Here is a 22,549-nt window from a genome sequence, read left to right as displayed (position 1 = left end):
GTGAAATCTCATAGGAATGAGAAGTAATGGGTTCTTAAAATGAACCTGTAATTAAAAAAAAAAAAAAAAAAGATAACATGGTGGCAAGTGATAATAATGTGTGTGCTTGCAAAGATATAAACAACATTTTATTGTGCAACTGTGCAATTAAAATAAACATAGAAACAGAATGTGACGGCAGATAAGAACCATTTGGCCCATCTAGTCTGCCCAATTTTCTAAATACTTTCATTAGTCTCTGGCCTTATCTTATAGTGAGGATAGCCTTATGCCTATCCCACGCATGCTTAAACTCCTTTACTGTGTTAACCTCTACCACTTCAGCTGGAAGGCTATTCCATGCATCCACTACCCTCTCAGTAAAGTAATACTTCCTGATATTTTTAAACCGTTGCCCCTCTAATTTAAGACTATGTCCTCTAGTTCTGGTAGTATTTCTTCTGTTAAATATAGTCTACTCTTTTAATAAAATAATGATCCTCATCTATTGAGGACAATTTTTTGTGTAGGTATTGTGACTGCCCCTCCCCTTACGCCTCTTACTTCCACGAGGCATACAGCAAGAAGCATACCACGGGATGTTCTTAAAATAGATGCACTTTATCTCCCTATGTAAAAAAAAAAAGGGGGGAGGGGGGGAGCAGGTAAGAATTCCATTTCTTTGATAAAACAAGACCATGAGCCCATATATGCATATATGCAACTCAATATAGTCACAACTCCCAGTCACAAGCGGCTCCCATTGTAGGGCGTCATATGCTCATTAACCGTGACAGAAAGGACAAAACAGGATTGGCTGGGGGTCTGATCAGGACAAAGGCAAATCAGAACTTAGAGGCTGCTGCAAAAACAAACTGAGTGCCAACATTTACAGAGGAGAATTATTTTTAAATTGTATTTTTTTAGAGTAACGATCACTTTTGTAAAGAGCATTGTTGAAGCCAGCATATGAAAAAAAAAAAAAAAAAAAAAAAAAATTAAATTACATATGTTTTATTTCTTTATATGTGAGGTTTTACTTTTTATTATGATATCTTTGTTGTGAAAAAAGCTAAGCAGATGAATAGCATTTTGAAAAAATTCTCGGAATGATGGTAACGGTGATATCATCTCCTCAAGAACAAGGACAAAATATGATGCGTACACCCAACCACACCAATGAGCAATTAGGGCATGCGTGACACCAAGATTGTTTAAAAATATAGGTCCACAGGCATCACAACGTAGGGTAAAGGCAAAAAAATATTAATTGGACATCAAAAAGAACAACAAAAAATTAAACCAAAAAAAATACTACGTTTTGACCTAGAGGCCATAGTCATGTATACCAAGCAGGGTCAAGTAACAAATAAATGACCTCAATGAAAAGAAATGGGGTATTTCTCCCCATTCAGGCTTGTTTCTCCTTGTTGCTATGACTACATATTTTTTGGCAGGTTTAGTATTTTGCAGGTCTATTCAGCTTATGTTAGATACTGTATTCAGCATTTATTCTTTTTTTTTTTAGAATTTTTGACATTTGTTCTGTAGAATGTATTTGTACGTTTCCCGTGCTTTATATTATTTTCCTCCCATTATTGATTTTGCCTATGATTGTCCATGGTTACTCCATATCATTACTAATGATTATCTAATGTGTTCACAATTGATGACATCGTTGTCTTGCTTACAATTAGCTGGCAGGGGGTGGGGGCTCTTTTTCTTTGGGGATATATATATATGTGTGGTTGGTATATATGACTAAGGCCTCTAGGCTGAAACTTATCTATTTTTTTTGTCCTTTTAAAACTCCAATAAATATAATTTTTTTTGCCTTCACCCTATGTTGTGACACACGTGGACCTCTATTTTCAGTTGTTCCTGGTGGCCTGCGGACTTCTTTTTGCTTTATGCATTGATATCCAGATTGGCGTACATCTGACATTTTCCTAGCTCTGCACATGCACAGAGCATTGTGAGAACATTATTATGTATTATGCACTATCACAAGTTAGGCAGGCACATTTTAATAATTTTAATTTGTCTTTTCTGTCGTCACATGAAAATAACCCTGGGGCCAGTGGGGCGGAATGCCCTTACGTCCCAAATCAACATGGTGTCTAATGGAGAAATACTTTTATTGCATAATGAGAAGTACAGTTTGAACATGAGTTTATCAAGCAGACAGTGGCCAACATTACCCTGTTCAGACAGCAGAGGAAAATTGATTCTGCATGCACTTCTGAGTGCTATTTGAAAAAAACACATACATCAATAGTATTTACTGGCAGGAATATGCTATAAAATAGTCCTTCCTTGCAGACAGGTAAAGTTTAGTTTTGCAAACTAAAATAAAATAAACAGCAAGAGACACATTTATCCTGGATTAATCCTCACTCTGCAGAGAAACTAATTTCGTAGCTGGTACTACAACGACCATTCCCAACACCATGTGTCTGCGTGGTTCATTATTACGCAGTTACGTAGAATTGCTGTGCTGGCAAAGTAGTGGGATGGGGGCGGGTGGTGCAATATGTGAGGAGTTTTTTTATTTTTATTTTTTTTAAGGATATATAAATATGTAAATCTAAGCAGGGATTATGCAAGGAGAATGTATTCGATGTTGGGTATATTATTCCCTTTTTCAAATACAATTTCAAAAAACGGTTTCTGCCTACATTATAGAAAATACACAATATGCTTTTATTTTGTTCTCCCCCCCCCCCCCCCGTAGAATCCAGTGTTGAAAGGGTTAATGTAAGTTGAAAACAGTTTTTAAAATCTATTTAAATAATGACTCATCGATACACACAAACAAAACAGAAGCTACACAGAACGTACAGATAACAACACTTCCCAAATAACAGATAAAAAGAGGAAAACTATTTCAGATAAAATGTTTTTTTTTAGATCAATGTTCATTCATGTTTAAATGACACTACAGGCACCCAGACCAAATCAGCTCATGGTCACCTAAATGACGCTGGAAGTTGCCTAGCTGTGCATGAGGACATCCAACGTCCGTAAAATCACCATAGGAAAGCACTGATTCTACACTTCGCTATAGGGAGGGCCTAATGCACATGACGATCGATCGGCGCTGGAATAAGATAAGTAAATAAAGGTTTGTTTTATAAACCCTTTTTATACCAAGGGGGAGGGGGGGGGGCAGCCGCAAGGGAGGTGGGGACCAGAGGGCACTACAGTGTTGGGAATACAGGTTTGTATGATCTGCCATTAAGGTGGGACCAGGCGGGACTAGTCACTGTGAGACCAGTGCGGCGTGGGAAAAAAGGTAAGTAAAATCGCCTTTGGAGAGGGAGCAGGGGACCTAAAATGCCCTTCTTGCACGACAGTGTCAGGAATACATGCTTACATTGGCAGGGGAGGAGCGAAGGCGGACCTTACCCAGCGCCAAGGTGAGGGAAAGAAGCGCTGGACCCAGGTGAGGGAAAGAAGGGGTTTTTAATCCCTTCTGCACTGCAGGGGTGCCTTGACAGAGGGAGAAGCTATAGTGCCAGGAAAACAAGTTTGTTTTCCTAGCACTATAGTTTCCTTTTAATGGTGAATTTTTTTTGCAAGTTTGACACTTAGCTGGGTCACTCAGGCGTCCACAGTCCAGCCTCTCTTCCGAAGCAGCTGAAGCAGACAGACAATCTATTTTGCTTTAGATACAATATTTAAAATTCCATCCTTATTTGGACAGAACATTAGCTGAGAGTTTCAGCCAATGTGGGGATGGGTGGAGCTTCCGTCACATCTAGCCATTTCCCATGAGCACATTGCGCATGTTCTAAACGATCAATGGAAGATCGCCAGGTCTCACGAAAACGTCCAAAGCCCTCGATTTTATTCTCTTATGCAGGGCTGAATATTTGTTCTACGAAAGACACGGAGATAATGACGAATAAAAAGGTTCAGGTAACTAAATCGAACTTTCACCTATTCCCTGAAAGCCACCGTAGAAGCTCAAGTTACTCCATGGAAGTCTCTTCAGAAAATGCAACCACTAAAAAGTGACAGTTGTGCTTTAATACTCTAGTCAAGGGGTGGGCAATCCTCGGCACTTCAGATGTTGTGGTCTACATCTCCCACAATGCTTTTAAAAGCTATAATACTGGCAAAGCATCATGGTAGGTGTAGTCCACAACAGCTGGAGTGCCGGAGGTTGCCTACCCCTGCTCTAGTCTATGTGGCGAGAAGGATCGCAGCTGGCTATCGAACGTATTTATTTTTTTTCATCCCTGAGAGTTTGGGTTCTATCCAAGAAGACACAAAAGTGAAATAATTACGATTTAATGTGTCAGTCTTGCCTTTGTCTGTCTGGATAAAAGCCCAGAAATAATAAGCAAGAAAAAAGAAAAAGGAATTGATTCTGGCAAAGCAGTTGATCTCCATATTCACAGATCTGGAACATAGTAAAAAAAAAATAAAAAAAATAATTATAATATGATATAAAGTATACGTATTTAATTTTTTTCAGACGCACTTATTTCATCCTCAGTTCGTGTTTCTATAGAAGCAGTGAACAAAAGTAAAAGTGCGAAGTTAAATGGCAAATCGCAAAAATAAACAAAGTAATGTTACATTATAACAAATTTTGCACCCTGGTACTGGTAGTGTACTGGTACTGCTCCAGTAAATCTATAGACAGAAGGTGGGCATTAGAAGTATATTCTTCATTCATGGTGTTTTTGCATACTGCCCATGATTGATGGTGATTGGTTTATCATTGTATTTTAACAAACAGCTAATCAGAACTCATTTTTGTGTCTCACTCCCCGTTTTCTTAAAAATTCAGGTATTTATTAAAAAAAAAAAAGTCCAGTTTAGAAGACTGAAATGTTGATTTTATTTTGTTTGTTATTTTCCTGCGTTTTACTAATGAAGCCGTAGTTATTTTACCCCTGAGTGCTCTCCATTAAGTTTATTTATGTACATGGCTGGACTACAACGCCAGGGCAGGAATCTATCAGACGTTGAGAGCAAAGCAGAAGTGTTTTTTATATATATATATATATACACACACACACTATATATAAAGAAGTCAGTTTTAATTAGCTTTTTATAAGGCATTACTAAATCTTTAACGAAAACAGTCAGTGTTTTATTTGAAACAAAATATTACATGCAATATAGCCTTTGTGTGCATTATTTCCTAAAACAGGGGCAGGAAACTTTCGGCATCTCCCATAATACTTTGCCAGCATTATGGCTGTGAGAGCATTATGGAAGATGAAGTCCACAACATCTGGAGTGCCAAAGGTTGCCTACTCCTGTCCAAATGTATACAAGTAAGTAAATATCTCTATCCTGCCTTACTGTTTCTACATGGAGCAGCTATCCTCAAGCCTTCTTAGGTCAGAAGCATAACTTATCCAACCTAAAACCATGTGGTTATGGAAGATCAAGCATGAACTCAAGTCATTTCATTAAGCCTAAGTGTATCATGTAAAGGGGCATCTGAAAAGTGCACTCTAGGCCGGTTTCAGCTGTTCAAATTGTGCTACCCCGACTGGGTACCTCCACCAAGCACGTTCTTGCTGGGACACCATCAGCACTTCAGACATTAGCCGCTGCAGCTTGGCTGGGGTCTAGCCGTCCCCTTCCAACCCTGGAACAGGGTCCTGGATCCAGCTTCTAGTGATTAAAGCTCTCCTGCAGAGAGTATAGCTGTTTAGCTGGTACACCCAAACACTAGTCAAGACTGAGTGAAGGGTTAAAGGAACTAGTTTATTATGGCCAAGTTGCCTGGTTTTATACACAGCCCTCAGCATGGGGTCTCCATTCAATGCAAGACAAGCCCCTACCATAAATCTTTGTGCCTGGGAGATATTTGTGTTAAAGACTGGTAAGTTAATTATCCCCCAGGAACAGAAGGCAAACAAACATAAAAATACCCCGAAAAAATCATGAAAACATACAATAACCCCACAAATAATATATCCCCAAATAGTCCTGATCTGAGCGCCCAAGTTCTCCAAATAGTGCTCAGATCCATGCAGTGTAGGGGAAACGCCATGCTCTGACCGGCCGCACACGTGGTCCTATGCCCAAAACAGTTCCAGGATGTTTGGTGCTTTGGCTGGTCAACTTTCGGGAGCTCCTGCTTCCAAAATATAGGGTGCTCTGGCTGGCTCTTATGTAGTGTTTGTGCCCCTTAGTCTCCTGTACCTTCCCTCCAAAAAGCGATCTCCTGGAGTGTTGCAGTAGTTCAAAATCCTGGACCAAGTTGTCCGGGAGCCGGCTAAGTCGCGTTGAGGTGTCCGGGAACCCACAAAGTCCTCATGCCAAATTTAGTTCCATGACGATCATGGCTAAGTACCACTGAGGACAATTCATGGGATTCTTGATGCGAACAGCCGCCAGAGAGCTAGTGCTCGGTTCCATTCAAATGAAGGGAAAGTGCCGAACCAGATGCACCCAGGAAAAGCTGCTAATGGTGGTTTAAATCCCAAACAAGGTCTTTGGATACGGCCGTAGTCCTTGGGCAAGAGGCTAGCTAGCAGGCTCCTCCAGGAGCTCGTGGCACAGGCACGTTTGCCACACAAATGATAACAGAGAACTAGTAGTCGAAGAGGACTCAAAGATGGCTGCCTCCACGGAGCAAGGATAAATCATGAGATGCACTGCAAATAGGCAGCAAGTTGTGTGCATGCATTACAAAATGTACAAACAGGATCTAATGTATACAAATATATTGCTTTCATTTATAAAAAAAAAAACATATATAAAGTGTTCCTTTAGGAACGGATTTTAAACCAATAAATGCACTCTTTGAAATTTTAATAAACATGTGGAGAACAATACTAAGTCTCCACACCAACATACATGTCTATACCTGACTGTGCTTGCACCGCGCAAGGCCCATGCGACATCAGATGGTGGCGTTGCAATCAGCACCAGGAGCTTCACTGGCGCAGGATTCCAGGTAAGTGAAATGCTTATTTTTGCAGGTTATACTGCAAACAGAGGGGTTGGGGGACCTACTTCATAGTGCCCAATAGGACATATTGCAATAAAAAGGTCCCCCTCCCCAAAGGATTGGAGTAACGCTTTAAAAACTATTGTGGCATGGACAAGCACCTTGGCTACATGTGGCATTAGGTAGGGGAGTCTTGACACCAGCCTTACAGGGAGTATGCGCGCTAGGTTTTTAAAGATGGAAGCAACAGGATTTGGTGACTGACCAGATGTGAGGAGTGAAGGGAGCCAGCAGTGAGGTACAGATGATAGCAGCACCTTTGGCCTGGAGGGAGACCAACATGGGGTAATAGTGTTCAAAAGAGGAAAGATGAGATTTTGCAGAGACTGAGCTTATGGAAGTGAGTGGCAAAATGGAAGAAGTGAGAAGAAGGATCAGAGAGAGACAGGTAGATATTAATATCATCAGCATATTGTTACAGGAAACTAACATTAATTTACCAAGAGAGGCAGCATCAATCGAGAACATATCTGGACCAATGGGCAACACCAACATAGAAAAGTTGCGGAAAATAAGATGCAGCAAAAAAAAAGAAAAAAGAAAAACAACAGATGGTTAAGAAGGGTAAGACGTAGTGGATGGCCAACAGTATAAAAACAGCAGAAAGATTGAGAAGAATTAGAAGAAAGTAGTGGCCCTTGGATTTTGCAACAGTTAAGTCAATGGTCACAACGGTTTAAAAAATAAAATGAAAAGAATGAAAACCAGGCTCAAGTGGTGAAGGAGAGATTAAGATTTGAGGAGATCGATCAGTCTGGTAAACACTACCCTTTCACGAAGCTTGGAAGCAGAAGGTAGTGGGTGAATTGGGTGATCGCTGGATGGAGTGTTTTTGTTGAGGTTGGGCTTCTTAGGATTGAAGTTATGGTTGAATGTTTGAAGGGAAAAGATGCCGGGGAAAAGTAAAGTAACAGAGGTGAACCAACAGATTGAAGGAAATAGGGCAAAAAGAAAATGTTTTGGGCCAGGAAGAAAGGAGGTGATTTGGCTGCAGGGAGTGCATGTGGGTGAAGAAGAGAGGACGTGCATCTTTTACCTGGTTGCGGCAATCTTCTTTGTAATGTGAGATGTAACATTTGGAGTGGTTGGGTTAGAGGAAGGGTGTATGGCGATGTGGTTAAGCAATGAATTTAAAATGGGAAAGAGGAGTTTGGGTTATTGAGAAGATGAGATAAGGGAGTTTAAGTAATGTTCTTTTAAATGGTGGAGGTCCAATCTGCAAGACTATACCAGAAATTTATCAAAGAGGAAGTCTAGTGTAGAGTGAGACTTTCTCCAGCAAGTCTCAACCGGGCAGAGCATTTCTGGAGGTACAAGGTTAATTTTGTGTGCAACAGTTGTAGCTGAGGTCGTTTTTGACACTTGGCGGGCAGGAGGTGCATTATTTTCGAGTGCAAAATTGGTGGATTAATAAAGGGAGGGAGGTTGCTGGGCTGGGGCAGGAGAATATTGGGAAAAGAGGTACTGGATATTGGAAGTCAAGATGGCAGAAGTCCCTGAGCAGCCGATATAAGTTTGGTGACAAGTTGGGTAGAAAGTACAACTAAGCATTCTGCATTAGTGGATTTACACAAAATCTGAAATTGATATTGCGGCAAGCACAGGACTGCTGTAAGCGGACTTCTAGTGAAGGTAAATAAAAAAAATGTAGAGCTCAAACTGTAAGTGAAACGAAAACATTAAAAATTCAACAGCAACGTTCTGGACTTTTGCCTGTCAAGGTGCGAGCTGCCATTTTCTTAGATTCCAATATATGAATTCTCCTGCTCTAATGAATCCCAGAGTTGCTAATTATTGATGCTGCTGCTAGAGGGTGTGAATGTAGACACAAAGACGCTTGTAGGAAGATAGAGTCTAGGGCAGAGTTATATAGGTGGAGCAATCTCCTTGAACACAAATGGAATGTTGCTGACAATTGCTCCACATTTTGAACCTTACCCCAGAATTGCACTTTTCTACATTCCCTTACGATGTGAAAACCTAACTTCCTCTTCTTCCAAGTGACCATGTCTCGGTCGATTTAAAAAAAGGATTCAGCAGCTGAGACTAGTTAAGCTGCTCGAAAGTGTTTTATTCGAAACCATAAAATATCCTGACAAACGACAGTAAAATAAATGTGTCATCCTTCATGAGAAATGAAACGGTCTGAGCCAATATTAATTAATCACCGTTAATGCTCAGATTGCTAGCTAGTAATGAGTGTTACCATAACTCATATTAGCCACCGACAGGTAGCCCGGGAAATGAAGGACATTAATCTCTCTTATTCGAGGCAAAACATTTGACGAGAGGCTTTTGGTTATAATGGGATTCACATCAGCAGGGTTTGCGTGTCTGAGGTTGCCATTTAATTAATACTACCCATATATCAACAGGACAAGGGAGACTAGCAGAAGGGTTTATTACAAGCACTTTACTCTAAATACAGAGACAGGGCCTTCTTTTCTACAAAGAGATGTAGGCAGTCACCCGAGCCCAAAAGAGATAAACGGGAGCTAAGTTGTCCATTTTGTCTATTATTTTTTGAATGTAATGAATGTTAAATGAGCCCAAACACTGACATCATCGCTGATAGGAGAAGATTGGAGAAGGGGCAAACTCGCATTGCACAATTTACATTTACCTCCCCAATTGCAAGACTTTAGTGCAGGATATAAATTATTTGTGTAGTGTTTGAGATCCCTCTAATTAGCAATAACATTTTAACCATGTTGAAGAGCCTCAAAAAGTGCACAGCATGATACGCCAGACCATCGGTTCAGGGCAACTGTGTATAAGAGATTTGTGGATATAGTTAGAGCGATATATTTAAAGGGGAACTTTGAGCAACAAAACCGCTATACTCTGCCCAGAGCAAAAACCAGGACTATGAATGGCTCACAGAGACCGCCCCCTCTCCAACCACATTAAAAATGAGGAATTAATATATCAGCATTCTCAATGTCAAATCCATCCAACCTGGACTGGACATATAGCTTGTGCACATCAACTTGTATCCCTTGATGATTAACTCTGTATGCAACGGAGGTTAGACACATCCTTTTATATCAGGGCATGTTTAGAATGTGATTGGTCATTAAGAGCTTAAATTAGTCATCAATTACCTGTAATGTTTTTTTTTTTGTTTACTTACTGAATAAATCTGCATAACATGTTGGCGTTTCATAAATAAAGTAATAATTTACCACAGGGACAATTAATGACGCAAATGTGTCCCTACTCCGAGTCAGCGGTAATCCAAGTAACAGATGTCACGAACGCACCCTACTCCAAGAGTGTGCGTGACGTATTTGTGGTGGTGAAAGGGTTAAAGTACACTATTTGTCTGCACTAGACCGGAAATAATGACAAAATCCCCCTTTTTAACACCACCCACACTTAAACATAATAATATAACTATTACTATCTTAACGCTGCCACCACCAAGACAATTTATAAATGGGGTGCCTTGGTCCCCCAGGTAAATCAACAATAAAACCCACCAAATATTACTTAGTACAATATTTAAGGAATTACCAAAATACTAACTAGTCTCTTCAGGTAACGTGATTCTTAACCAGACAAAGGTAGAACTTAATAAATGAATGTTTATTATGAGCAAAAATAGTCACAGTGCATATAACAATATATAATAAACAAATTATTTACACCAACAACAGATAAAAACAAAAAGGATAAAATAACAGAAGTCCTAATTACTCACTTAGGTTTTTCAAAGTACAACTTCTGTCCAGGGGGTCTCTGGCAAGGAAGGATGATGGTGACTCACTCAAAATTAGATCTTGGCCCCAAGAAAGTACACACCACCCTTCAGGATCACAGGAGATATACCTTGTGGAATTAGCACACCCCACCCAGGGGCGTACCTATAGTGATTCCAAGTGACCACCTCCTTTGTTCCAGAAACAGCAAGCCAAATATAAACTTTTTGGTTTTATCTCCTCTACTGTACCTGCCACAGAAATAATAATTGCCTCTATGAATTTGTTATTGTTTTCCCATTCCATAGACATGTTGCACGCCCCACCTGCGATCCAATAGGACAGACATCACAATTCCTGTCACACGGTTTAAGTTGTGCAACTCATGTTTAGGCTTAATTAAAAGACTGGGCTTGTCCCATTCCAAATATAATAAAAATTAGGCTTTATTATTATTCTGTGGGGTAAATATGAATGTTTTTGTCCTTCCTTTGGGTATGATACTGGAGCAAAGCTAAAATTGCATTTACATTTCAAAGAGTTTTACTCAGCACTTAATGGTACAGGCCAAATGGATGAAGAGACATTCAGACTTTTCCCAAGTGTAGAACCTCACACCTTGCAGAGCCTTGATTGCTTCACATCCATATTAGTAAAACCCTTTGAACCTTGCTATGCCATCCACACTTCCCCTTCTGTTATCCAACCTCTGTGGGGGTCCCAGCTTCAAAAGATGCAACCCCTGTTGACCTCAGCAATAGCATCCTTTTGTGCCATTTACTACACAAATGGCATTAAAGGATAATATTTCATAATGTAATACTAAATTATGCACCCTTGCCGTGACACCTCCCCCAAATAAGAGAAGCAATGGGAGGAGGCTCCTATGCCTCGACCTTGCGCATTAGGTGGAGTCTTCCCCCTGGCGGGACAAACCATCAGCATTGCCATGTGTACTTCCCTTCTTGTGCTGTATGGTAAACTCATATTGCTGGAGAACCAGACTCCACCTAAGGAGTTTCCCATTTGTCCCAGCCACCCTATGTAACCAGTGTAGGGGGTTGTGATCGGTAATCACGGTAAACTGGCGCCCGTACAGGTATGGTTGCAGTTTTTGCAAGGCCCAAACTATGGCCAAACACTCTTTTTCTACAGTGGCATAGGCCACTTCCCTAGGTAGCAGCTTCCGGCTGAGATACACAATAGGATGCTCATCCCCCTTCTCATCCACCTGACTCAGCACCGCTCCCAGGCCATAATTAGAGGCATCGGTCTGTACTAAGAACCGTCTGTGGAAATTAGGGGCCTGTAGTATGGGAGAATCAGTAAGGGCCTGTTTTAAGGAGTTGAAGGCCACTTCACACTCAGGTGTCCACTTAATCACTCGTGGAAGTGCTTTCTTAGTGAGATCGGTTAGGGGTTTGGCCAGGGTACTATAATGTGGTACAAACTTCCTATAGTACCCTGCAGTACCCAGGAATGACATCACCTGCTTTTTGGTCTGGGGGGCAGGCCAGGCCATTATAGCCTCTACCTTACTGGGCTCAGGGCGAAGCGTCCCCCCTCCCACTCTATGCCCCAGGTACTGAACCTCTGTCATGCCCAGTTGGCACTTATCTGGTTTTATAGTGAGCCCAGCTGCTGCTATGCGGTCCACAACTTGTGTTAAATGGAGCAGGTGTTCCTCCCAAGTATCACTGAACACCGCAATATCATCCAGATATGCTACCGCATGCCCCTCCTGTCCCTCTAGCAGGTGATTAACTAGACGTTGGAAGGTGGCAGGGGCATTTTTCATCCCAAAGGGCATCACCTGGAACTCATATAGCCCAAAGGGAGTGATAAAGGCCGATCTCTCTTGCGCTTCAGGGGTCATGGGGATCTGCCAGTACCCTCGGCTGAGATCCATAATGCTAAGGAACTTAGCTCCAGCTAGTTGGTCTAGCAATGCATCAATGCGTGGCATAGGATATGCATCAAATGCAGTTACCAGGTTCAACCGCCGGTAGTCCACACAGAATCTAGTGGTCTTGTCCTTCTTGGGGACCAGTACCACTGGGGAGGCCCAGGGGCTGTGAGACTTCCGGATTACACCCAGCTCCATCATTTCCTCTATTTCCCTCCTAATGTCTGCCTTCACTTCTAAGGATACTCTATAGGCAGCCTGTCTGAGGGGATGGTGATCCCCAGTGTCCACGTTATGGGTTACTAGGCGTGTCCTGCCAGGCTTCCCTGTGAAGAAACTATGGTAAGGTCTAAGGTCCTCAAATAGCTGACTCCTCTGTCCCTCTGTTAGGTGGGTATTAACCTGGGCTACCTCAATGCCCTCTAGATCCCGGGTTGCAGCCAGTAGATCCACAAGGGGATCAGGTTCTTGCTCGTCCCCAGGCAGACTACATACGGTTAACACCGTAGTCTCCCTGTCATAATAGGCTTTAATCATATTTACGTGATACACCTTTTTCCTCCTTCCCCCCTCATCCAGGGATACCACATAGTTCACATCATTGATCCGCTGCAGAATAGTAAATGGACCCTCCCATGCGGCCTGCAATTTGTTCTGCTTTGTGGGTATCAGCACAAGAACCTTTTGACCCACTCCATACACTCTTTCTCGGGCATCCCGATCATACCACCCCTTCTGCTTGGTTTGGGCAGCCCTCAGATTCTCACACACCTCCCCCATGAAAGTCTGCATTTTGTCCCTAAACCGGAGTACATAATCTACAATAGAGGTCTTTGGGGCCCCCAACTCTCCTTCCCACCCCTCTCTGATCAGAGCTAGGGGGCCGCGCACTCTACGTCCATAGAGGAGCTCAAATGGGGAAAAGCCTGTGGATTCCTGTGGCACCTCCCTGTAAGCGAACAGGAGGTGTGGCAGGTATCGCTCCCAATCCTTCCCCTGTGACTCTACAAAGGTCCTCAGCATCTGCTTGAGGGTCCCATTAAACCTCTCACACAAGCCATTTGTTTGGGGGTGGTAGGGGCTGGTCACTAGATGTTCTACCTGTACAATTTTGCAGAGGGACTGCATCAGATCAGAGGTGAACTGGGGGCCTTGATCGGTTAGCATTTCTCTGGGAAATCCCACACGGGAGAATATGCTTAACAGAGCATCAGCCACCTTGTCAGCCCTGATGGATGATAGGGCTACTGCCTCTGGGTAGCGAGTGGCGTAATCTACCACGGTTAATATATATCGCTTGCCCGAACTACTGGGAATGGCAAGGGGGCCGACAATATCCACAGCTATTCTCTCAAATGGTTCCCCAACTATAGGAAGGGGTATTAGGGGGGCCTTACCTACTTCCCCAGGCTTTCCCACCCTCTGACACTCAGGGCAGGAACGACAATAATTTGCCACATCTGTGCCCATACCAGGCCAATAAAAATGGTGGGACAAGCGAGACTTAGTCCGCGCCACCCCTAGGTGCCCAGCCATGGGGATGGCGTGAGCTACCTTCAGCAGCTGGTCCCGGTACCTCTGAGGTACCACCAGCTGCCTTTCTGTTACCCAAGGCTCCTGCCCCATAGTAGGAATGGTTTCTCTGTATAACCTCTCATTATCCCAGTACACTCTCTCCCTATCCCTGTCTGTGAGTGGCTGCCTAGCACGTTCCCTCAATACCTCTAACGTGGGATCTGTCTGTTGGGCCTGCTGGAATTCAGGACACCGCGCCTCGGTCTCAGAGTCAATAGGGGGCTCGGACACAGATTCCTGCCCCTGGACTACAGGAAGGGATGGTAACAAGGTGCAAGACTCCCTGGTTCCCCCATCTAGGTGCTCTCCTGTTGACATATGCTCTGAGTCTGCAGGCTGCGGCAGGCCCTGCTCCCTACTCGGGTAAGACCGCTGCCGGGTTACAACAGCTACAGTGGAAACCTCTGTCTCCCCCTCCCTGTGATTTGCACTTGGCACATCCTCACAGGGTACCACAGACAAGTTTGGTTCTGGCACAGACTGATACACACACTCACTCTGCCCTCCCTCCCAGTGACTCTGTCTTGGCACACTCTCACATCGTATTGCAGACATATCTGGTTCTGGCACAGACTGGCATACATTCTGACCTCCCTCAGAGCACAGTAATTTACATAAACATGTGCACCCTGTCCTTTCCTCAGCAGGTCCCCTACAGGGCTTTGGTTGGTAACACATATCACTCTCAGGCACATACTGGGATAACAACCTACCTAAGTCGGTACCAAGCAATACATTTGTAGGAATATTATCCGATACCCCCACATCCCTCAGACCCCTGCCCGCTCCCCAATCCAAATATACACGTGCCATTGGCACTGCAGGACGTATTCCCCCAATCCCTTTTACGGCTAAAGTCCTGCCAGGAATGAAGTCCTCAGAGCGCACTAGCTCTGGACGCACAAGAGTCACATCTGCCCCAGTGTCCCTGAGTCCCACAGTTACCTTCTCTCCCACCATAACAGGCTGCAGGTTACCATTGTTGTTGCCCTCTGACTTGGTCACGAACAACACAGAAGATGGGGCTCTTGCAGGTTGACCCCCTCCGGACGAGGGTGCTGACCTCCTTTTCTCTGGGCAGGTATTACTCAAGTGCCCCATTCGGTTGCAAATAAAACATCTGCGACTATCTCCTTGCGCAGAAGTGGCACTAGTTCCCCCTCTCCCTGAGGTAGGAGCTGAAACAAAGGATGGCCCGCTAGGCCTGGTGATGGGGAGTCGTGGTGGTGTGGTCCTCCAGCTGGATGTTCCCTTGGCAAAACCTCTGCTCCGGTCCACTGTTGCTCGATTGGCAGTGTGGAAATCTGCCAGCTCACCCGCCTCCAATGCCGTTTTGGGGTTCCGGTCCAGCAACCATTCCTGTACATCGGCTGGGCAGAGCTGCAAAAACTGTTCTTTTATTAACAAGTCTTGCAAACTTTCCAAAGTGGTAATCTCCAGCCCTGTAGTCCACTGTCGGAATGCTGTCGCCAGGTGCCCCACCGCTGCTGCATAACTTTCTGTGGGATGCTTTTGCAAAGTCCTGAATTTCTTTCGGTACACCTCAGGAGTAAGGTTGTACCGTTTTTGCAAGGCAGCCTTAATCACATCATAGTCCTGGTCAAATTCTGCTGGAAGCGTAGCAAATGCTTCCAGTGCAGGACCTCTGAGACCAGGGGTGAGGTATTTTGCCCACTGGTCCTTTGGTAGCTGGTACTGCCTGCAAACCTTTTCAAAACTGCGCAGGAAAACATCCAAATCACCATCTTTGTCCAAAGTTGGAAAGTTCTCTGCACGTGGTTTGGGTGCAGAAGAGTCTCTGGAATTAATACTTATAGGGGAGGCAGTCAACCTCTCCAACTCAGCCATTTTTAGCTCATGCTCTCTGGCAGCTTGGCGCTCCGCGGCCTCTCTCTCAGCTTGCCGCTCTGCAGCCTCTCTCTCCCTCTCAGCCTCTCTCTCCCTCTCAGCTTGGCGCTCTCTCTCAGCTTGGCGCTCTCTCTCACCCTCCTGATATTTAAGGATAAGCTGCAGTTTTTGGTTTGTATCTGCTGAGTCCACATATTTCAACACAGTTTGCAAGTACAAATCCAAAGGATCTCCAGATCTCGGTACATCATTGACAAAAGCTGCAGGTATCTCCTCTGCAGTGTTTGAGGCATCATTTTGCACTGCTTGTTGCATATCATAGTCCACCAGTGCTTGTAATAGTTCCTCTTTTGTTTTTCCCCGACAGGGGATAGATCTCTCCCGGCAAAGCTGGTCTAGCACTGCCTTGGACTGTGCCTGGTACTCCATTTGGTAAACAAAAGATAGCAAAGAAAAAACAGAGACGGGGGGGGGGACTGTTGAGGTGTAAATATATTATATATGCACTGAGTTCAGCCTTTGGAAATTGAGACACAATTTCTTTTAGTGCCTGGATTAACCAACAAATCCAGCAACACTAAAATCTGGTATAAAAAGATGAAAAATCTTTTAGTTATCCCACCGCTATGCCACCAATTTGTCACGAACGCACCCTACTCCAAGAGTGTGCGTGACGTAGTTGTGGTGGTGAAAGGGTTAAAGTACACTATTTGTCTGCACTAGACCGGAAATAATGACAAAATCCCCCTTTTTAACACCACCCACACTTAAACATAATAATATAACTATTACTATCTTAACGCTGCCACCACCAAGACAATTTATAAATGGGGTGCCTTGGTCCCCCAGGTAAATCAACAATAAAACCCACCAAATATTACTTAGTACAATATTTAAGGAATTACCAAAATACTAACTAGTCTCTTCAGGTAACGTGATTCTTAACCAGACAAAGGTAGAACTTAATAAATGAATGTTTATTATGAGCAAAAATAGTCACAGTGCATATAACAATATATAATAAACAAATTATTTACACCAACAACAGATAAAAACAAAAAGGATAAAATAACAGAAGTCCTAATTACTCACTTAGGTTTTTCAAAGTACAACTTCTGTCCAGGGGGTCTCTGGCAAGGAAGGATGATGGTGACTCACTCAAAATTAGATCTTGGCCCCAAGAAAGTACACACCACCCTTCAGGATCACAGGAGATATACCTTGTGGAATTAGCACACCCCACCCAGGGGCGTACCTATAGTGATTCCAAGTGACCACCTCCTTTGTTCCAGAAACAGCAAGCCAAATATAAACTTTTTGGTTTTATCTCCTCTACTGTACCTGCCACAGAAATAATAATTGCCTCTATGAATTTGTTATTGTTTTCCCATTCCATAGACATGTTGCACGCCCCACCTGCGATCCAATAGGACAGACATCACAATTCCTGTCACACGGTTTAAGTTGTGCAACTCATGTTTAGGCTTAATTAAAAGACTGGGCTTGTCCCATTCCAAATATAATAAAAATTAGGCTTTATTATTATTCTGTGGGGTAAATATGAATGTTTTTGTCCTTCCTTTGGGTATGATACTGGAGCAAAGCTAAAATTGCATTTACATTTCAAAGAGTTTTACTCAGCACTTAATGGTACAGGCCAAATGGATGAAGAGACATTCAGACTTTTCCCAAGTGTAGAACCTCACACCTTGCAGAGCCTTGATTGCTTCACATCCATATTAGTAAAACCCTTTGAACCTTGCTATGCCATCCACACTTCCCCTTCTGTTATCCAACCTCTGTGGGGGTCCCAGCTTCAAAAGATGCAACCCCTGTTGACCTCAGCAATAGCATCCTTTTGTGCCATTTACTACACAAATGGCATTAAAGGATAATATTTCATAATGTAATACTAAATTATGCACCCTTGCCGTGACAACAGACTCTACTGATAATATTTACACCAGTCAAGATAGAATGATTTTACGGAAGCAAAATACGTAGAATTTACGCACACCGGGGGAGGGGAGGGGAGGGGGAAAACGAAATCCAAGATCGTCCCCTAACGCAGGTCAATAGATCCATGGGTTATTTTCACCTACATACAAATTGGAAAATCCATAACAATGTTTGGAGCCGTGTGAGTCTGGCACACGAACGGTTAAACAACATCAAACAAGCAAGCAACTGGCGTCAGAGTAAAATCAGCACTAAAACCAAAGTGTTTCTTATCTAAAATAACGCGTCATTGCGCATTTCAGGGATAACGGTGATAAACTGGCCACAGCGCAATAAAATGTTAAATATTCCAGAGAAATTCTGACCTCGCTCTGGCGAAATCCATCTATTTATCAACTCCTTGCTGACTCACGTTACGTATTGTGTTTGAAACGGTTTTTCTTTCAATATAGTTTCAAAAGAACCTGAATTCCACAACCTGACTCAACAGCGTTTGTCTGCATGCACACGATTTCTTTCAGCCATGTACAGATCTCGGACACAAACATGGCCCCGAATTTTGAATACGTTGAACTTACAGAAAAAGTATTCTTTAATTATAAAGCATTTTGACCAGGTCATATTTTTGCCGGGGCGGAGACATTCTAGCATGTAAGTGCGATACACTACGTGATGTTGTTGCTATGGCAGCAAATAAGGTCAATGGACACTGTAGTTGGTTTTCAATTGTGTCCATGAAATAAATTAGACGTATCTTTAATAATACACTGGAGTAATATTTAAAAAAAAAAAAAGGACATTCAAGGTACAATTCCTACCGTAAACTGCTTTCAGTTTGACAAAACCCAGAGCATTACGCCCTCTCCAACCCACACCCAAAACCCAAGCTCTCGGTTTGAGAAGAAATAAGAAAGTGCCACTTTGACGCAGCCATTATTTGGTACATTCTCATAGCCATTAAACCTTTTATCAAAGTATCCCAGAAATCTTCCGTAATTAAATGCAGAGCAATATGTAGGAAGTAGGAGTATCACAGAGCTCCAAGCAATAATCCAAATGACTAAGATCCTTCTGTGTCAATTTTTAGCCCAAATCCTTTTAATTTCTATTTTTAGAAAGCCTGGTGAGTTAGAGTGAATCACAGAGCTCCATTGCAATAAAACTCACAGTACTATACAGTGTGTATGGGGCATTAAAGAGCTCCACAGATATAAAACATACGGCGTGTATGAGGTATCACAGAGCTCCAGAGCTATAAAACTAACAGTACAGTAATATACAGTGTGTATGAGGCATCACAGAGCTCCACAGCAATAAAACTAACAGTAATATACAGTGTGTATGAGCGATCAATGAGCTCCACAGATATAAAACATACAGTGTGTATAAGGTATCACAGAGCTCCAGTCTCCAGAGCTATACAACTTACGCTAATGTACAGTGTGTACAATGTATCAGAGCCCACGGCAACAAAACCTACAGTAATGTACAGTGTGTATAAGGTATCACAGAGCTCCACAGCAGTAAAACTTAGCAATATATGCATTGTGCATAAATCACAGAGCTTCACATCAAGGTCTTAGTAATGTGTGAATACGTTAAGATGACGCCTTCCGCAGTAATGCAATCACACAACTGGCATGTACCTCAAAACAACAAAACAATAAACACATAGTACAACATAACACATTAATATATATTAGAAATTACTTTAAATAAAATACATCATCCTTCAAATCAGATCCACAGCCACTATGCTGTTCAAGTGGCTTGACAAAATTAAATTGGGCTGTACAAAGTATATCAAACCCCTCTGTGGGCCATGCTAGCATTGGTTCAGCTAACGTGGTCGTAGAGGTACCGTACTCGCCTGTGGGCAGCAGTGATTGGCCGAGAGTGGGTTGGCATAATGCTCTCAGCCCAGATTCTGCTCAGATACACAACATGCTGTATTAGTTCTTAGAGAGCCCATTTATCAGTCAACACCAATAATCAACAGTTTGAACTACTAGCAGTGCAAATACAAAATAACTGCATGGTACATTTTTAACATGGCTCTCTAAACCAGCGATTATCTCCATGTTACAACAGAAGCCAATTTTAAAATTAATCTTGTTGTACATTCGTACAACTATTAAACAATATATTTTACTCATAAACACACCAACACATTCTGTAGTGCAGTACAATGGGTAAAACAAAAAAAAAAGAATAAAAAAAAACCAAACACCCTTTTCAGTACTTGTCAAGTTAAATATCTTCTAAAAACTTGTTTTACAGTTAGAGGCAGAAGGAAGAGACTTTTCAACAAGCAAAAAAACAACAGAAAAACAGATTGCAAACCCCAGAGATAATCAATTAGCAGAGAATGCCAATTCATCTGTGAATATTCACTGTACATAGCAAGACAAAGTAATCCACCCATGCCAACCTTCTCTTACATACACGGTTATTAATATTATTCATATCATGGCTCCAACATATTCCACAGCGCTGTACAATAGCTAAATGTTTCTTGGCAAATAACACATTTGTTGACACACGTATAGGCTGAACGTGTCTCGCACAGCCTTCCGGCACAAAAAAAATGGTTTACCTGGTTTGGAAAGCAAATATAAGCCCAAAACCACCGAGCAAAGCATTGTCTTGTATTCACAGCACTCAAAGGGTTACTAGAAGCCAAATTAACCTATTGGCTGCCGAAGGAGCAACATATTTAGTTTATTAACTAAGCATTGAATTGTTTTCAACTAAATACCAGATTGTAGCATTCAGTGTACAGTAGCAAGGCTATGCATTTTATCAGAACTTTCAATTCACCCAAAACGCAAACCCAATCATCTCATATACTGAAATCGCTCTAGTACTCAGAGAGTTAAATTAGACTTACAGAAAGATTAACTCACTCTGTGACTTGGAGAAACAAAGGTATGTTAGATTATAAGTAACATTAACTCACTAAATGAATTCACAAATTGGGTTAGAAGTAAAATTAACTCACTATGTGCCAGAGGTATCAGCAATACTGTGCCTTGTCAATAGCAATACCTCTGGCGCTCAAATGAGACCCTGAGTTTGAAACAAGATTAACACATTGATTGCCACGACAAAGCAGGATACACAGAGTGCCAGGGTATTGGGACTTTAGGACACATATGGTTACATTACTCTGGTAACATAATTAACCCACACAGTGTGCTGTCTAAAAAGGAACAAGCTCCCAAACGCCTCACACATACCCTCACAAGGTTTGTACCAGGGGAAGCATGATTAACCGTTTAGGTGCCAGGAGGAGTGTGCAACTAATAGATGCCCAAGAGCAGCATTTGGAAAGGTCTATTATTCACAGAGAGAGATTTAATCCCATTGTCACCAGGTACAAACAGAGCACATAACTTACCAAGCAAAGGGCTGGTTTGTACCCCATACACATAGCTGCAGCTTCTGATTTGCCTTTTAAATTGTGTGTGTCTGTGTGTGCAGTGTGTGTCTGTGTGCGTTCTTTTGAAAAGAAAGCAGAATAATGTGAAAATCCAGATCTCTGTCAGCTTAACCCACTTCCCTTTCCGTCAGAAGATGTATATATCTATACCAGCCCCAGCCAGCACTCAGCCTGCCAGAGCAGAAGTTCTCCTTTTACCTGCAGCCAGGTCTCACACAGGTGAAAGAGAGACATGGGGGTCCCTTGTTTCGGAGCTGGTGGCTCCTTATATCAGGAGGAGGAGGGCGGCTAAGGCTACCCTGCGGGGACGTCCTGGGACACATTTCCCAGCACAAGGCTTGCCTGTATTGCATAAAAGAAGAGAGCTCTCCAGGACTCACCCACGCCAAGGTGATGTCATGTATAGGGATTCCACTGGGGCGCTGCTCAGAGGTGCCTGTGCCAAGCCATTCTGCAGGAGAGGCAGAGCCCATTCTGTGTTATACAATGCTCCAGCCTCTCTCTCTCTGGACACACTGTGCCAAGCTGGGCCGGCAGACTGAGGGAAGGATGTATTACTGGCTAGGGGATGGCTTGCACGGACTAATACCTTTCTTTCTCTCTCCTAGGTATTAAAGCCCCTGGCTAGGATTACTGACTGTCAGTTAACCCTACACATCCCAGAGAGGGAGAGCAATGCCTCTGCACGTAGGATGCTTACATTATTATTATTTATTTTAAATAAGAATTATGATATGGGGGGAATTAGGAAAATAAATAACAGATTGCAATTAATTGTTACCACAGTGTGCAAGGTGGCCCTAAGGTGTCTTTAATGTGTTTTAGATGGATTTCATTTTTAAATTAGAAATAAGTATCACATTGTTCTTGGCTCTAAATAAATAAATAAATAAATAAATAAGATAAGGACTATAATTTGAGGCTTGTTAAATAACACAAATAAATCAAATAAGAGGTCGATCTCTGCTCCTCTCTGGAGGGGGAGGAGGGGGGGGGTAGGGGGAGAGGAGTTAAGGAGGTTGGACTGAGTAGACCAGGGGTGCCACAAAGATAGTTCCCCAGATGTGGTAGAACTACAACTCCCATGATGCTTTGCATTCCTTTAGAATGACAAAGGCACACCCGGAGTAGAGAATATGCGCAGCATGGACAGT

The 22,549-nt window shown here is 42.6% G+C and overlaps 1 protein-coding gene across 4 annotated transcripts in view; it reads right to left on the bottom strand.

The window, feature by feature from the left end:
* SULF2 (sulfatase 2) overlaps positions 1-22,549 on the bottom strand; it is a 268,821-nt gene that overhangs the window by 84,572 nt on the left and 161,700 nt on the right. Inside the window, exon 1 of one of the 4 annotated variants that reach the window (XM_063459446.1) lies at positions 21,776-21,908. The exons of 2 other annotated variants lie outside the window; for them this stretch is intronic. The gene's annotated coding sequence lies outside the window, so the exon portion shown is untranslated. Of the gene's footprint in view, positions 1-21,353; positions 21,427-21,775; positions 21,909-22,549 lie in introns of those variants that run through there. One more of the 4 variants, XM_063459447.1, reaches the window with a different exon arrangement.

The sequence above is a fragment of the Pelobates fuscus genome, chromosome 6 (genome assembly GCF_036172605.1).
Source record: "Pelobates fuscus isolate aPelFus1 chromosome 6, aPelFus1.pri, whole genome shotgun sequence".
NCBI lineage: Eukaryota > Metazoa > Chordata > Amphibia > Anura > Pelobatidae > Pelobates > Pelobates fuscus.
This window is presented reverse-complemented; position numbering and strand designations above follow the sequence as displayed.